We start from the raw sequence: 16,203 nt of genomic DNA on the forward strand, positions 1-16,203 counted from the left end.
CAGAATACCAACATAATTTTTTACAGACCTTGAAAGAACAATTCTCAAATTCATAGTGAAAAACTTAAAACCCAGAATAGCTATAACAATCCTGTACAATAAAAGATCTTCTGGAGGTATCTCCATCCCTGATGTCAAGCTGTAATATAGAGCAACAGTAATAAACACTGCATGGTACTGGCAGAGAAGCAGACGGGCCAAGAAGCACTTAAAGAAATGGTCAAAGTCATTATTCATCAGGAAAATGCAAATCAAAACAACTCTGAGATTCCATCTTACTCCTATCAGAAAAAAAAACCAAGCGACAGTACATGCTGGGGAGGATGTGGAGAAAGGTTAACCCTCCTCATTTGCTGGTGGGAATGCAAACTTAAACAACCACTTTGGATATCAATCTGATGCTTTCTCAGAAAACTGTGAACAGCTCTACCTCAAGACCCAACTATACCACTCCTGGACATACCCAAAAGCTCCACCATACGACAAGAACACTTGCTCAACTATGTTTGTAGTGGCTTTAATCCTCATAGCCAGAAACTGGAAATAACCCAGATGTCCTTCAACTAAAGAATACATAAAGAAACTGTGATACATCTCTACAATAGAATACTATTCAGCTATTAAAAACAAGGACATCAAGAAATTTGCAGACAAATGGATAGATCTGGAAAAGATCATCTTGGGTGAGGCAACCCAAATCCAGAAAGGTAAGCATGACATATACTCATATATAAGCAGATATTAGCCATACAATACACAATCCACGACCTAAAGAAGCTAAGTTACAAGGAGAACCCTAGGGAGGATGCTTAATTCAGAAGAGCAAACAGAATAGACACTGGAAGCAGCTGAATAGAGGTAATAGGAAGGGAACCTATCATATATGTCCTCTGAAAAACTCGACCCACCGGGGGTCAAAGCAGATCCTGAGACACACACCAGACTTTAGGAAATGTTTAGGGAGCTTTATGGAATAGTGGGGAGTTAGAGGACCTGGAGAGGACAGGAGTTCCACAAGAAGACCAACAGAGCCAACAATTCTAGGCCCATGGAGCCTGCAGGGACTGATGCACCAACCAAGGACTACGCATGGAGAGGACCTAAGACTCCTGCTCATATGTAACCAATAGGCAACTCAATCTCCATGTGTGTTCCATTGTAAAAGGAACACGGTCTGGCTCTGACATGGACTCTGTTGTCTGCTCCTTGCTCACCTCCCCCTGGTGGGGTGACCTTGCCAGGCCACAGAGGAAGTAGTCCTGATGAGACTTGATAGGCTGGAGTCAGTTGGTAAGGAAGGAGGGGTCCTCCTTTCTGAGGATTAGGGGAGTGGAATAAAAGGGGAAGAAGGAGGGAGAGTGGTGCCTGGATGAATGGAAAGAGTGGGCTATGATCAGGATGTAAAGTGAATAAAGTTTTAAAAATTAAACTTAATAAAAAATAAAAGGAAATGAAGGAGAACATGTAGTAGACGTCTCAGAGGACACGGAAGCTGATAGCGTGTGGTGGGAATATAGCCAATGCTGCAGGCATGGAGGAAAATACTATTATTTAGTCAAAGAAACTCAAAGCTTTAAGTTTGTTTTTAAACACTGAATTTTGGAAATGATATGGGGCTACACAAATGAAGAAAGAAAAGCATTGGGTCAATACTTAAAAAAAGGTTAAAAGAAACTGACTTGCTTCCTTGAGGTATGTAATGCCCAGAGACACACCTGGGTCTGGTCAATCCAACCTATATACATCCAGACATCCTGTTAGCAGTACACTTATAGGTGTGGCCTTTGGCTAGCTATTTTCTCATTTTGAGGCTTGTTTTTTCTTTTATTTTGCTCTGCTTTTTATCTTTACACTAATTGTCCCCTTACTTTCCATGCCCTGATCCACGACCTTCACCATTTAACTCAATGTGGAATTATAATAAACATCTTTTCTATGGTAGATCTTGCCTCCTCTGTTGGCTTCATCACACCTGACTAAAAGTTAAACACACAATTCAAAGGATGTGGGTGTTACAAATAGAAGCTGTTTGCATTAGCAGGACTAAGATGTGAATTTTGTCCACCGTGTACTGGAAGTTTCGATTCATAGTATGAAGAAGCAAGACAAGCTGAGCCATGAGATAGAAACTAAAGTAATTGAGAACAGTCCACATCAGACTGTTTGGACTCTGGACCCAGTATTACACACAGCTCATCATTACCACTGTTGCAGGAAATCCTTTGTCTTGAGCAAATCAACCCCTTACTCTTCCTCACTTGCTTTCTTTTCTTCTTCCCACCACTCTTCATAGGATATTCTTAACAATCACTTTGCTTGGGCAACAGGATTATTTCTTGACCTTTGTTCTCTTTTCACAGGTTGTGAGTATCTTTTTTATGATGTCCTTGCACCCTCTGCTTACCTCCTTCGAAGTATCTCACAACCTCATTTAAATTACCCAGGTTATGACATTGAACCTTAACTTCCAGTCTTTCTACCATCCATCCGTCCAAACCACTAGTTCAGAGTCAGATGAACCCTCAGCTGCATTTGGTGGTTAATGACTCCAACAACATTTTCATTAGCATCTTAAAAATCTCTGGCTTTCCTCCTCATCCCCTTCACTTTCCTCAGAACATTGAATTTTCTTTGTGCATTCTCCAGGGTGCAGAGTGTTACCACCAACAGTCACATACCATGCCAAACTCTCTGCTATAAACTTGGTGTCTGACCCCAGCCATGTCCTCTGTATTGCTGGGCAACCCTTATATTTATCTTCAGTTGACACCTATCAAATTCCCCTATAGCAGCTGCTGCAAAGTTCTCCCACTCTCCTTAAGCTCCAAATGCTACCCCTTCTCTCCTTCAGACTTAGAGAAAGCTCCCCTCTTTATAACTGAAGAGACAGTTTTATGATCATGAGATGGTTTGTATCTATTTTCAAAGCTACTCCAGCCCAGCCCTTATCTACACAGTTTGTCAGCTCTCACCCAGTGAAGGAAATTCCAATCAGCCACCCAAATGCCAAGTTTTTGGTCCACATTTTACCACATATCTATATTTCTTTTTCTTATTCTTTGCTCCTTTCCTTCATCACACAGAAATGTGTAAACCTTGTCAGTCCAAAAGAATTTTGTGACTCACTATTATAAGTTGAGCATTTATAAGATTCCACCTAGAAGGAATGTTAAGCAGTTTATAAATATTACTTTATTTAATACTGATAACACAATCATTGATACATTTGGTATTATATTACCTATTTTATTGATTAGGAAATTGAGGCCAGGGAGTCAGACAGTTTACTCAAAGACACAGAAGTTGGTTTTGATTTTTTCCCTATTAATATATTACAGCTTGTGAAAAGATGAAACAAAAGCTTTCTTGATTTTTGTTCTTATGTTCTTTTTCCTCTATGTTAATTACTGTTCACATCACAGACACTTATTTAGCATTCTTGTCAACAAGGATAGGGATGCGTGTACACTACACAGCCACTGACACATCAGGAAATGTTTGTTGAGGTGTTGAAAAAAACAAATTTTGTTTTTGAAGTATTTAAAATGTGTCAGTATTGTCTTTATCCCTTTTTCTAAGATGCAATAATTTTCTAAAACACTTCAGACACAAACAATTTTAAAAATCCAAAGAAACTAAAGCTCTAGAGTTTTTTTTTTTTTTTTTTTTTTTTTGGTTTGAAAAGTGCTTTTCATCTGGGTGTTTTTCTTTAGTTACCTAACCTGGCTCTGTGACCCACAGCTTGACACAGTTTCCACAGCTTTCAAGACGGTCTTTGTCTGAATAGTGAAAAGATCAAGAACACAGAGGAAGAGCTCACCACAGTTTCAGTGGAACATATCAGAGGCCAAGGCTGATGCTGAGGCTACTGTTGCCTCTGAGGAAGCAAACATTTCTTCATTGACAAGTGTTTAATTGGAAATTGTGAGGACCCAGTGTCATGTATAAACACGCAAATGTTTGAAAAGTTGTTCCCAGTGTAGTTTGTGCCAGACAGGCTCCAGGCTCCAGCAAACAGTCCCCATTTATTCTGTTGGACTCATCTTCTAAAGATGTGTCAGGGCTCTCTGGGCCTTGTAAATTTCCACAGCCAAAGGCCTATCTGTGTTTTCAAAGCAAAATCTTTATTCCCACATGGCACATATCAATCCTTCCCTTGCCAATCTTGCTATTGCTAGTGCTTTGTCCTGATTCAGAAAAGGAATTAGAAAAATAACTTGCAAGGCATTTGCTCCATCTCTAAAAAGCATACGGTTGAATGTTCAGTAGTTTTTGAAAACCAATACAAAGTTAGCAACAGACTCCAGTTTCTTTGTCTGAATTAAAATCTTGACTGTTCTGAGATGTGCTTCTGTTATTCCTAGTCCCAGGGAAAAAATGCTCAGCTAATAAATGAGTTCAGTGTAACTGGTGAGCTATAGAAAAGCAGTACTTTATTGAAAGAATTAAAAAAGGATAATAGCAAATGGTCATTGTGGAATCTGTAAGCATTGGGCCTTTAAAAATCTCCCTTAAAATATACAATTTTAGAAAATAAAAATTACCAATGATTATATTGCTTTCACTTTGCTTTCCTATTATACATCTTTCTCAAGAGAAATTGCTAATTTTTTTATGTGTGTGTGCAAGTCACTGGTCTTGGAGAACTAAACAAGCTGAAAATCAACAACTTTCCTTAGGCTCATCAGAGGAATGAAGGGTGAACCAACCTAAGATTGAAGATGAGCAAATCCAGAGTCATAGTCAAGATTTACTCAGTTGGACCACTGGAGCCCTATGCAGGTAGAAACATGGAAATGGCACTTTTGAAAAACTGGTAGAGACTGAGTCTAACATTCAGTACAGTGAAAAGTAAGAAGTTCTTGGAGCCCTGGTCTTGGTGAAGGAGGTACCCACCATTTGGGGAAATCACAAGACAACCACAGTGAAGAGGACCTGAGATCAAATTCCCAACACGATGTAAAAAACCACCAGTGGTGTTACATGCCTGTAATCCCCCAGTGGAGAGGGTCATTCTGGATTGGTGGTGTCACATGCCTGTAATCCCACTGGTGGAGAGGGTCATCCTGGATTGGTTTCTGGCTGAGTCAGTGAGCTCTTGGCTCAGTCAGAGACCCTGTCGTCACTGAGGAAAACATGCAACCTCAGTACCTCTACACTGACCTCTACATTCACCTTCACACTCACAAGAATCACACATACACATACATACACACATACAATGCTCACACACACCACTAACACATATACAAATAAATGAATAATTGGGTCTGCCAATAATGTATATATTTGTTATTTTTGTTGTGTGGGAATTTAAAATAAAGAAAGGGCTTGTTGAGTTCAAAGACAAAGTCCATCAAAGAATAGAAGGTAATAAAATGGAATCACTTAAGGCAAACGATCCATGGAATGATGCCGTGCACAGCTAAGGTGTGTATTCACAGTAGTGCCTGGAGGACTGTCTCTGAGATTATTCTTTTTTTAATTAATTAATTTATTTATTCACTTTACATTCTGATTGTAGTCCCTCTCTCATTTCAATCCGGTCAGCCCCTCCTCCTTTCTCCCCATCCACTCTCCCCTATTCCTCAGAAAAGAGACACCACTACTCTCACCCCAGCTCAAGTTGCATCACAACTGAGCTCCTCCTCTTCCCCTATGGCTTGGTGAGGCAGCCCTGCCAGAAAGAAGTGATCAAAAGGCAGACAACAGAGTTTCTGTCAGAGATATGCTCCCCTTATTAGGGAACCCACATGAAGCCCCAGCTGCCCATCGGCTACAATCTGACCTAGGTCCAGTTTATGCATGGTCCTTGGTTAGTTCTTCAGTCTCTTCTAGCCCCTCTGAGCCCTGGTTAGTTGACTCTGTTGTCCTTAGGTTTATTTCTGTTAACAGTATGAAATGACTCTGGTTTGATATAATAGCCTTTGCTTTTGAAAATATTTGCTGCACACATGAGGACTGGAGTTTGGATGCCCAAAACCAATGGTCACATTGGTTGATGTGAATGATGTGGGAGTAGTAACCACTTATTCTCCTAGGACAGAGATGTGACTGGAACTTAGAAAGATTTCACAGAATAGCTGGGTTTAAAAAAAAAAAAACAAACAATGTTTTAATGACTAAAGGATCAGAGAAGAGAAAAAGTTGTTCCAAGCAAAGAGGACCACAAAGGCAAGGAGAACGAGGTGAATGTAGTGTTACATTCCTAGAGAGTGATGGAGATCCAGTATAGCTGTGCAGAAGATGAGATGGGTACCACTCAGGGACAAATGGTTCTTGAATGCCAGGCTATTTAGACCTTTGTTACCTGCCCCCAGCCACTCCCTGTTGTCTTGGCACAGAGTCTATGTAACCTAGAATAGTCCTCTTCCTCCTCCTCCTCCTCCTCCTCCTCCTCCTCCTCCTCCTCCTCCTCCCTCAGCCTCCTAAGTGCTGGGATTATATAGGTGTGTACCTTTCACCTGGTTTAAATTTTCTTCAAAGGAGTTATATGATTTGACTTTTAAAAAAGAAAGTAGCTATAGCAAGAATGTTTTATAAGAACTAGGATGGTGAGATCCAGAGCCAGGAGGACAACGGATAATAGGGGATACTGTTGCTGTGGGCCACATGAATCAAAGGTAATTCTTATTCTTAGAGATATTCTTAGAAAATAGAGCGGGCAGGATTTAATGAATAGGAAAATAAAGTATAAAATACTTTTGATTATTTTGTATCGCATAAATTGGCAGATGAAGAAGATTCCATCAGTAAGGATAATTCTTATGAAATGGAAGAGCGTTCTGAGAGAACAGGGTTAGGGACACCTGTAGACCATGCAAGTGGAGTGCCCAGTACACATCATCCAGTATAGCTGTGCTCTAAGGGCACACAGAGGTTACTGCCACCTTAAAGCAGATCTCCAATCTAAAAAAAAAGCAAATCAGTTTGACAGAGCAGTTAGGAGTAAAAAGAAAAATAGACTTGACTAATGACTGTACATCATATTTGAGTTGGTTTTTTTAGAGTTAAAATCTTTATGTCAGAACCAGTGGAGTCATCAGGAAAGAGTAAAGCTGGTGGACTTGGGAAGCACGGACAGGAAGATTGTAAGCATGAGCCCAACCTGGCCTCCCCAGGGAGAGAGATTCCATTTAAAAATCAAAAGCAAACAAGCAAAATAATTAACAACAGTAACAACAACAATGAGAAACAAGGATTAGAGAAACAGGAGTGGTGAGAAGGAATAAAAATTAGAAAGTGGGAAAAGTGTGCTACAGCAGAGTAATGGGTAAAAACACATTAAAGGCTTATTTTGAATGCAGGGAAAGAACTAGTTTCCTGTTGATTCTCTTTTAACAGCAACCAACTTGTAAACTTTACTCACTCTTTTCAGTTTGTGAAGAAGGGACAAATCTGAGGTGTAGGTGCTGACAGTGAGTTGAGTTTACTTTGCAGAAAAAGGATTGGAAGGTTTTGCACTGAGTGAAGAATGGTAGAGAAGGAGACTAACATAAAAGGAAAAAGGTTATTATTAGGATAAATTTTTCAAAACACTTGATAAAGTCTATGACAAACTGTTAGAGAAAAGGCCAATATGGTGCAATTTGGTGCAGTAGCAGGCTCTTGGTAGAAAACAGTATCAGCATGCTATCTTACAAACAGCACACTTGTATTTTGATTGCTACTAGGAGGATTTGAGGCAGATGCAGTTAGATACTGTTATCTTGCTGGTATAAAATAAAACTTTAAAACTCAGGTGCCTATGCTCTGTCGCAGCAAACCTGCTGGTAGTAACTCACAACCTTCTGATTTTTAGTCCATGGCAACATCTATTATCTCAGAGCCTTGCTTTGCCTTGAAACTTTTTGCTGTACATTCTCTCTAACTCTGCCAACCATGACAAGTGAAAAACTAAAGTAGATGGCATTTGGAGGCCAAAAGAGTCAAGAGGGAGGGACAGACGGTGGCTGGAAGACTTTTTAGTTCCAGCATTGCTGTATAGACTAAGAATGCTTATAAAAGGTGGTATTTATAGACTGTAAAAGTCAAATGATACTTTGAGGACAATGAAAAATATTCCAGTATAAAACACTCTCATAACTTGACCTTCAGCAAGGAAGACAACCCTTTTTTGAATTGAATAAATCTTCCTGATAGCTCTTTTATAAAGTGATAAAATGGTAAATAGGATAGAAAAAGTCAAACTTACAAGTACAGAATATGTTTAAGGTAAGATACACCTTACCTTATCACAGGTATAATACTTGTGTATCAATATTAAAAGGATGATTTGAGACTGAATCCCTGGATCATTAAAGACCTTTAAAAACATATTGAACATGATGATTTTCAGTTAAATCCATCTAGCTACCTTTAATGCTTACCAAGCATCGACAAGTAAGGTATTGATCAATATAATACCCAGCTTGGAAATGGAAGATTAAGTCTAGCCCCGTTACTCTGCTCATTCTGACTGAAAGGACCCACAGGACAGAGCTATACATGTAAATTTATCCATACAGTGGGCAGACCCAGAAAAACTAGAAACTCCTGGTCCTTGAATCTATAGCAGTATTAAAATAAAATAAAGTAATTTTCTGCATGTGTATGAGCGGTGTGGGTGTTTTGTTTGCATGTGTATATGTGCATGTATTCATGCCTATGGAAGCCGAAAGTTGACATCCAGATCTTCCTTCATGTCTCTACCTTATTAATTGAGGTTGTCCCTCTTAACTGAACCCAAAACTTTGTAGCAAAGGCAGATTTGGGAAACGGAAGCTATCCAGCTTGCCACTGGGATCCCCATCTGTGCCTGCCAACCCTGGAATTACAGGCATGCCACTATGGCCACCCTACATTACCTTTGAGCATAATTAAATATGTCGTGATTCAATCTCCTGCTCAAACTCAGTATTCCATTCTTTTTTTTAAAAAAAAATGATAATTTAATTGAACTAATTTCTCATTAATCTTAATATTTTTCATAATAAAAACTAAAATTTTTTGTAAGCTTGTGATCAGCTTTCTCCCATGTAGAAAGCATATGTTATCTTAAATATTTTTTCTGATGTAACTTTTTTAATTTTAATTTTTTAATATTAATCAAAGTTTATTCACTTTGTAGCCCAGCAGTAGCCACCTTCCTCATTCCCTCCCAGTTCCACTCTCCCTCCTTCTTCTTCTCCCATGACCGTCTCCAAGTCCACTGATAGGAGAGGTCCTCCTTCCATTCCTTCTGATCCTAGCCTATCAGGTCTCACCAGGGCTGGCTGCATTGTCTTCCTCTGTGGCCTGGTAAGGCTGCTCTCCCATCAGGGGGAGGTGATCAAAGAGCCAGGCACTGAGTTCATGTCAGAGACAGTCCCAGTTTCTTACTAGGAAACCCACTTAGATACTGAGCTGCCATGGGCTACATCTGTGCAGGGGTTCTAGGTTATCTCCATGCATGGTCCTTGGTTGGAGTAGCAGTCTCAGAAAAGACTCCTGGGCCCAGAATTTTTGGGTTCTGCTGCTCTCCCTGTGGAGCTCCTGTCCCCTCCTAGGCAGATATCCAAAAGATGCTCAAGTACACAACAAGGACATTTGCTCAACCATGTTCACAGCAGCTTTATTCGTAATAGCCAGAACCTGGAAACAACCCAGATGTCCCTCAACTGAGGACTGGATACAGAAATTGTACATTTACACAATGGTATACTACTCAGCAATTAAAAACAAGGAAATCATGAAATTTGTGGGCAAGTGGTGGGATCAAGAAAAGATCATCCTGAGTGAGGTATATCAGAAGTAGAAACACACACATGGTATATACTTACTCATAAGTGGATATTAGACATACAATATAGGAAAAACACACTAAAATCTGTACACCCAAAGAAGCTAAGCAAGAAGGAGGACCCTGGGTAAGACGATCAATCCTCACTCAGAAAGGCAAATGAAATATCTGAGGACATCAGAAGAGAGAAAAAACAGGAAACAGGACAGGAGCCTATCACAGAGGGCTTCTGAAAGAGTCTACCCAGCAGTATATCATAGCAGATGCTGATGCTCATAACCAAACTTTGGGTAGAATGCAGGGAATCTTATGAAAGAAGGGGGAGAGGGGAGATAGAAAGAACTAAAGGGGACAGGAGTATTCCATTCTTAATCTTGCATGTAGCACATACTCAGTAAACTGTTGATATTAATATTTGCCAAATAAATATTAATATCAAATTATATTAATTTATATTTAATATAAACATTTATATTAAATATAAAATGAATATAAATATATTTATTAATAAAAATAAATATAAATATTACATTATATTAATTTAATATTAAATTGTATTAATATTTGCCAAAGAAATTATAACTAAAGAGAATCACACCAGTTGGTCATAGTGCTTTGCTATGTTACAGAGAAGAGCCCAGAGCTGAATGGGGTGGCTGACACCTATAATCCTAGCAACTGAAAAGCTGAGGTGCAATGGTTGGTTGCAGCAAGTTTGAAGGCTGCCTTGGGTACATAGTGAGTGGACAACTGAACTACAGAATGAAAAATTACATTAAAACAGGAAGAGTGGGAAAAGATAAAAGGAGGGAGGGAAGAAAGGACAAAGAAAGTAAGGAGAAAAGAAAGAAATGAATGAAAGAAAGAAGGAAAATGCTCTGACATAAAAAGAAAGGACTAATAATCCAATGGCAAGCACAAGAATGGATTGTTTGTTTTTTTGTTTGTTTTTTTAAAGGCTAAGGGGGCTCCTGTCCTTTTCCCTGTCTTCTCCTGTTTCCGATATCTATCGCATTTGTCCTTCTGAATGAGAATTGAGCACCTTCCCTAGGGCCCTCCTTGTTGTTCAGCTTCTTTAGGAGTATAGATTTTAGTATGTTTATCCTATATTATATGGGTCATATCCACTCATAGGTGAGTATACACCATGTGTGTCTTTCTGCTTCTGGGTTACCTCACTCAAGATGATCTTTTCTAGTTACCATCATTTGCCTGCAAATTTCATGACTTCCTTGTTTTTAATAGCTGAGTAGTATTCCATGGAGTGTGTAAATGTACCACAATTTCTGCAGATGGCCTCGGAAAGACTCTGTTGATAGAAGTATGGAAGCAGAGGTTGCAACTCATAGCCAAACTTTGGGCAGAGATCAGGGAAAGAAACGGGAGATAGAAAGACCTGTATGGGACAGGAGCTCCATACCTTATGCCATAAAAACTGAACCGTGGGGGCCCTGCAAAGAATGTACCCCAACCAAGGACAATGCATGAAGAGGACCTAAAACCCCAGCTCACATGTAGCCCATAGACTCAGTCTCCAAGTGGATTTCCTAGTAAGGGGAACAGAGGCTTTCTCTGGCATGAACTCAGTGGCCTACTCTTTGATCACCTCCCACTGAGGGAGGAGCAGCCTTACCAAGCCATAGAGAAAGACAATGCAGCCAGTCCTGATGAGACCCGAGAGGCTAGGGTCAGAGGGAAGTGGAGGAGGACCTCCTATATCAGTGGACTAGGGAAGGGGCATGGGAGGAGAAGAGGGGAAAAAGCATGGGATTGGGAGAAGATGAGGGAGGAGGCCATAGCTGGGATACAAATTGAATAAATTGTAATAAATCATAATAAAAACAAAACAAAACAAAAAAGAAACAACAACAACAAAAAGCTAAGTGGTTTAGAGAGAGTGACAGTGGGTGGAAGAGAAAGTACATTTTAAAGCCCCACCTCCAGCGCAATTAGAAAGTCTCTGCTTTAAATTTTTCATAATATTGTGAGCGATGGGAAAGTCTGTGCCATCACAGGAGCCTCCAGGGCATAAAGCTCCAACCTTCCGACCTAAATCAAACTAGGGTAGACCCTCATATGTGCAGGCTACCATTGGTCTCTGCCTTTCATGAAGCTAAATCTGGCAGACAAAAAGAAGCAGAGTAAGTTTCCACTTATTTTACAGGCTAGTTTTTTTGCTCTCATCAGTTAATGGTAAGGCTCCTGGAAGCCCATCGCGCATTCCCAGTATTCCCTAGTAGGAGTTTGGTAAGCAGCATTTTATCAAAGACACAAAGCTAATGCGTGCACTGATACACACACACACACACACACACACACACACACACACATGCACACACTCACCCACGAGCATGCACATGCACATGCCCAAGCACACACATACGCATGCCTGCAAAGCAGTGCTTAGATGTCATGGCATGGTACAGCACCCTTAAATGCCCTTCACTGATGACAACCCTCAATGTTACGTACTGTAAATTCCCTAAATAAATAAAATTACCAGGATACATGAGTATTTGGGTTCAAAGTGTCAAATCACACTGGAATGCAAACTTTTTTTTTCCTTAGACAATATCTCACTCACCTCAGGCTGTCCTTGAACTCATAAACTCATAGCAATCCGCCTGCCTAGGCATCCGAGTGTTGGGATTACAAGTGTGAGTCACCATACTTGGGTAACAATTTTTATTAAATCTATTTAGTGTGTGTGTGTGTGTGTGTGTGAACACATGCACAACATGCTGACTATGTGGAAATCAGAGGACAATTTGCAGAATCAGTGTAGTCCAGGAATTGAATTTAGTTCATTAGGGTTGGCAGCAAGCACCTTTACCAAGTAGCCAACTTGATGGCCTCTGGGTGATAATTTTAAAAAATAATAAAAAAAACTAAGTCCACCTTAATAATTCTACTCTTCAGCCCCCATTCTCAGTTCACTGGATATGGAAAGAATATCCAGGTTCCATACATGTTCCAGAACACATGAAATCAGTCTTTCACATGGCACAGGATTTCACAGCAGGCATTGTCTATATTCATGGGAGAAATTCTGATTTCATCTGCAACTGTTCTGAGTCTGACTTCCCATTTTTCAAGTACTATTTATGTTAGGAAGGTCAAAAAGAATTTCAATTGTACTTTGCTGTTAGGTTTATGGTAAAAATTAAATGGGACAATATAAATAAGAAGTTTAAATGAACAGTGAAGTGTATGGTCAGAACATCATAAATATCAACCTTGACCATTTTATATCTGAATGACACATGACCGCACAACTGACTCTTTAGGAAAACAACTCAAGAAAGTCAGTCTTTTTCACTAAGCAAAACAGAACATGTTACCAGATAGACTTGAAATAAGTAGGTGGCATGGATTTAATTTTTGGAATATGTGTTTGTTAACTATAGCATGCAAAGCAATAGTTTATTATTTATGTTACAATGTCTTTTTAAGTGTCCTTTAAAAATATCCAAGGTTCTTCTAGCTCTAAAATGTTGTAATCTATTATAACAATTTAAAATGATACAATTTGATAAATATGCTGGAAATTGTGGCATTATCTGACTGGATTGACAGGAAACAGCTGAGACCCAGACTGGAGCCTGTAACAGTACAGGAGAAAATATTGCTCTCCTTTTTATATACAACTGAAGGTCTCAGGCTGTGCTTCCAAGTGCACTAAAAAAAGCCAGGGAGGTGTAATCTGCAAAGCACGAAGTGTAGGCAAGACTCACAGAAACCCAAGCAGGGCAGAGGAAGTATGTAGAATTCCACCAAATCACTTCAAATCTTCACCTTCAACCGTGATCAAAGAACATGCACAAAGTTTAACTCAGGAGAGGAACTTAACTAAACAACATCATTCGAGAGATTAAAAAATTAAAAACTGATAATTAGACAACAGTTCAATTTGTAAAGTACTTAACATTGTAAGTATAAGAACCAAACACCCACATCAAAACCAGGGGCATGGGCCTATATTTGTGACCCCACACTGGCAGGATGGTTCATAATCTTGGATTCCAGAGAAATGTCTGGATTTACACGTAAGTCTGCGACATGGTTCTTCCTTTAGATGTAACTCTGTACCTTGGGACAACATTAAATATTGTGGTGACAATGATGTCTCAAAACCAAAAGCAGAGAACAAATCACAAGCAAGAAATAACTCGGGTATATTTTGTTTTAAGCAAAACATATACTCAAATCCAAATAAAGTAGATAATAGGGTGTGTGTAACTAGTGACTGCTTAACGATCACACAGAACCAAACTCTGCTCTATTTACCACAGAGATTGTGAAACACTCAACTCTGAGAAAAACAGTTGAGAGCCTCTGAAAACAGTTGAGAGCACAATGTCTCCACTTTTATATTCACTGAATCAGCCATTTATTTGTTCGCTGTGCACTATTTCCTATGTATTCGTCCATTAATTCATTCAGTTCTACTTCATAGTCATTTGTTATTGAGTACTACAAGGCAGGCACTGGCAACTCAGGAACCAGGCCTTTCACACCCAATAGAAAATGAAAGCAAGAAACCCCCAGTGTTCCCACCCCACCCTGGTTAATCCCTTTTGGCAGCTCAAGGGGAAATTCCAGAGAAGGGCTGAAGGGAGTTACTAAGCAGCTGAGAGGCAGGCAGGGCCCTTGGAGAAAGGCTACAGGTGACAGGCACCAGTTGTTGGGCTCTCCCTCTGGGTTTCAGTGTGATGGCAGGCAATGCCTGGCCTCTGCGCTTGGCTCTCCAGCACTGTCAGGAAGCTCACTGGCAGCCAGGCATGCTGGCCTCAGTTAGCCCTCCCGACTACCGCGAGAAGCGGGTCTCCCACGGCCCGGGCTCACGCACCTTGTCAAGAGGGTCTGCGGAGCGGCTGCAGCAACATGCGAGCGAGGCCTGCGGACTAGAAACGCATCCTGGGGGCGGGACCGGGAAGGTCTCTTGGCTCCTGCTGGGCCCTCAGGGCGGGCCTCCGGAGGCCGCAGAAGAGCCCGGGAGCTCTGGGTCTGCACGCCTGGCTTCTTCACCTGCCGGGGCACCTGCGGAGTGAGTCCTGGCCGGTGGGAGGCAGACACTGATGGGACCCTCCCTGCTGCAGTCTGAGACCTGGGCTTAAGCAGAGGCAGTGGCGGGGCCCGAACCAGGTCGGTGTCTGCCTCCGGAGCCTGGCTTAGAGCTAGGAGGATCCTTAAGGCCCGGCTTCTGGAGACCTTGTGCTGGGAACTGTCAAACTCCTTCCCAAGGGAAGCAATTAAATTATTTTGCCCATAGTAGTAATCATTCGGCCCTAGGAAGGCTGAGCACACAGGAAGATCGCCCAGGACTTTGAGGTTTATTAGCAAGGACTACAGAATGAATGAGACCCAGTCTCTCTCTCTCTCTCTCTCCAAGCTATATTTTTTTATTTTTTTTTTATTAATTACAGTTTATTCACTTTGTATCCCAGCTGTAGCTCCCTCCCTTGTCCCCTCCCAATCCTGCCCTTCCTCCTTCTCCTCCCATGCCGGTCCCCCAGCCCTCCTCAAAATTAAAACAAACCTCCAGGCTATTTTCTCCCTTCCTTCAAGGTTGAAGGACCCTAAGAGAGGAGGTGATCATGAAGGCAGAAGTCATGATGTAAACTAGGAGAACAGAAAATCATTTGTATGTTCAGGAAGGTAGCCGGGAAAGAAATACGCTTCAGTACTCACAAAGTACATGTGCACGTATTTTTTTAACATTTTGTGTTCTGGTGAGTCTAAGTCTCTTTGTTTAACCAGTCTTTTATCAGAGTTATCTTTGTGAAATACTTCACAGTTCCTGTCTCTCAGAATCCTTACACACACAAGAAAAAAATCAGGCATACTGGTGTGTGTGCGTGCGCGTGTGTGTGTGTGTGTGTGTTATCTCAGATCCCAGAAGATGGAGGCAGGAGGATCTTGAATACCACGCCAGAGTTAGCTTCATAGGAGGAGTGTAAGAAAACGAAAACTCACATGCTTCGAAAAACAGGAAAGAAAAAAATTAAACATCTACGAAGAGAAACATGCAGAGGCCTCTCACCTACATACATATGACAATGTAACCGCCCCTCTAACCGGCCACTCTCCTCCACACAGTGTATCTGTCACCTCTGTGCGGTATTCCAGGGTCTTTACAACATGGTCCCAGCTGGCTTTCCACGAATGGTGTCTGGGAAGACAAATCCAGCCCCATGGAATTACATTTTTCTTAAACTATCTTGGATGAAGAATAAGTTATTTCCAATCTCCTATGACTGTTATTTTTGTAAAATGCAATTAAAAATCTAGCAAAGGTGAATGAAAAGCTATAAAATAACAAACTCTAGTTTTTGTTTAAAACAAGTATGCAGATTGCAACGAGTAAAAAAACAAAACAAACAAACAAAAAAAAAAAAAAACAAAAAACAGAGTGCCCTGTTTTATACTTGTAGCTGCTTACC

The 16,203-nt window shown here is 40.6% G+C and overlaps 1 protein-coding gene across 6 annotated transcripts in view; it reads right to left on the bottom strand.

Annotated features, from left to right (window-relative positions):
• The window catches only part of Cpq (carboxypeptidase Q), a 568,473-nt gene extending 553,618 nt beyond the window's left edge, over positions 1-14,855 (bottom strand). Inside the window, exon 1 of one of the 6 annotated variants that reach the window (XM_060393012.1) lies at positions 14,610-14,851. The gene's annotated coding sequence lies outside the window, so the exon portion shown is untranslated. Of the gene's footprint in view, positions 1-14,609 lie in introns of all 6 variants that reach the window. The other 5 variants (XM_060393022.1, XM_060393030.1, XM_060393017.1 and 2 more) reach the window with 5 other exon arrangements.
• Between the last annotated feature and the right edge of the window lie 1,348 nt (positions 14,856-16,203).

Source organism: Meriones unguiculatus, chromosome 1 (assembly GCF_030254825.1).
Source record: "Meriones unguiculatus strain TT.TT164.6M chromosome 1, Bangor_MerUng_6.1, whole genome shotgun sequence".
Classification (NCBI taxonomy): Eukaryota; Metazoa; Chordata; class Mammalia; order Rodentia; family Muridae; genus Meriones; species Meriones unguiculatus.